This window comes from Solanum lycopersicum, chromosome 4 (assembly GCF_036512215.1).
Source record: "Solanum lycopersicum chromosome 4, SLM_r2.1".
Classification (NCBI taxonomy): domain Eukaryota; kingdom Viridiplantae; phylum Streptophyta; class Magnoliopsida; order Solanales; family Solanaceae; genus Solanum; species Solanum lycopersicum.
The window spans coordinates 50826304-50828448 of NC_090803.1; positions in this window are offsets into that span (position 1 = coordinate 50826304).

The window sequence follows — 2145 nt, forward strand, 5'->3', positions numbered from 1 at the left end:
AAAGAGTGGTGTAACAAAAGGGTTGAAAGAGACATTTTTGTTATATACTTATTTTATCCCGAGGTAAGTTATCCCGGAATTACTATACCACCCAAAGAGAGAGATAACTTGTTATGGTACTAATTATTATTTTCGAAGTTATCCCGAACTTATCAATAATTCGTACCATGATAAGTTATCATTCCCTTTGGATGGTAGAATAATCTCAAGATAACTTATTCCGAATAAAGTAAACGACAAAATTGATTTGGGGATCTGGTTAATATTTTTGGGTTATGAGTATTATGTATTTGGGCGGATTTTTTTAATTTTGGGCAGAAATTTGACAAATATCAGGTTAGTGGTTAGGATCAAGACTCATGTACCTCCGTTAACTTAAAGGGTAGATATGCTCCAAAGTTTGGACAACAAGGTGACGTCCTAAAAGTATAACAAAGGGTATACGCATATCATTTACGAAAGTTCGGGGCATATTTGTCTTTTTTTCCTTTTTAATAGCTAATTTTACCCTCTATTATACCCTACGGTCATTTTGCGAACTCAACAAATTCTCTTTTTTAAACCCAAACACGACCTGCTATACGAAATAAAATCATTCAATAAAATCATTTCTAGGCGTGATGTTGCTTTTCCGTCTATCTTCACGCTAAAATTGATGTCGTTGGGATCGTCGTTTGGTCACTTCGTGACTGCATTCTAACTGTAACGTTGTTCTGCCTTTCTTTGGAAGAGGAAACATATGTGGGGTCGGCTTAAGGGAAGGTGTAAGGGTGAAGGAATTGGGTTGGGTTATGATTAAAGGATTAATTACTTGAGTGGATCTCTTTAAAAAATAATTACTTGTTTTAGATATACTCTTTAAATATTATCATTTATAGCAATATAAATAAAACTACATATTTTATTAGATTTTTCTCTCGCCTCTTTCTCTTTTTTTTCTCTCTCAGCTTTTTAATATTTCTCTCGATCCTTTTTTTTTGTTGCTCTTTCTCTTTTACCTTTTTCTTTTATTATTTTTTATTTTTTGCTTTCTCTTTGTTGCTCTCTCTCTCTTTCTGTTGTTTTTTTCCCTTTTGTTTCACTTTGTACTTTCTTTCGTAGAGTAGTCAATAATCGTAAAATGAATAAAATTTTGTATCGATAATTAATTAATTAATTAAACAAATAATTTAGTCGCAACAAATGAAGAGACGTTACAAATTGCGAAATGAATTAAACTTGAATTAAAAATGTATACACACATATTAAAGTTGAATTAAAAATGTATTACACACAATGATCTACATATTAAATTAAACTTGTATTAATAATAAATTAAAGAAGTAATCCAATAAGAATAAATAAACAAAAAATTGCAAAATAAATTCATTACTTTAAAATTTTATTACACAATATTAAAATTGAATTAAGAATGAATGAGAAACATAACTAACAAAAGACAAGACAACGATATGTAAACTGAATTAAACTCATATTATTCATGAATAAAACTAATACCATATGTATCTTATAAATTATTTTTGCTTTTATCACTAAGAAAATGAGTGATGGTTGCAATATGTATTAAAAAGGTATTGTGCATGTCTTATAAATGTAATATTATTTATTAGTATGTTACCTAAATTTTTCCTGTTGGTATCCGTAAAAAAGTTAAGTGTGTAATACATATTATAAATGTATTAGTCATTAATAAAACATGTATTATACGTGTATTATAAATTACTTTTTATTTGTATCACTAAGAATGTGAGTTGAAATATATATTAAAATGTATTGTGTATGTATTATAAATGTATTATAAGTGTGTTACCCAAATTATTTTAGCAGATATCATTAAAATTGGAGTGAAGTTTGCAATATGTATTATAAATATAGGATGTATTGTTCATGATTTTAATACAAATATAATACAATTATGAAACATATCTAATAAAACTTTAATACAAATGCGATATAGTTCCGTAAACTTCATCCTTTTCGAGCTTCAATCTAATAATTTTTCTAAAATAAATTCTAAAGTTAACCAAACCCTCTTAAAATTGAGATATAAACTCCGAAAAATATTTTCAACTATTTTTAGGAACTGCCTATCTAAACTAATCGCAAAGGAAAGATCAGTCAATGATTCGTAAACTAAATAAAACT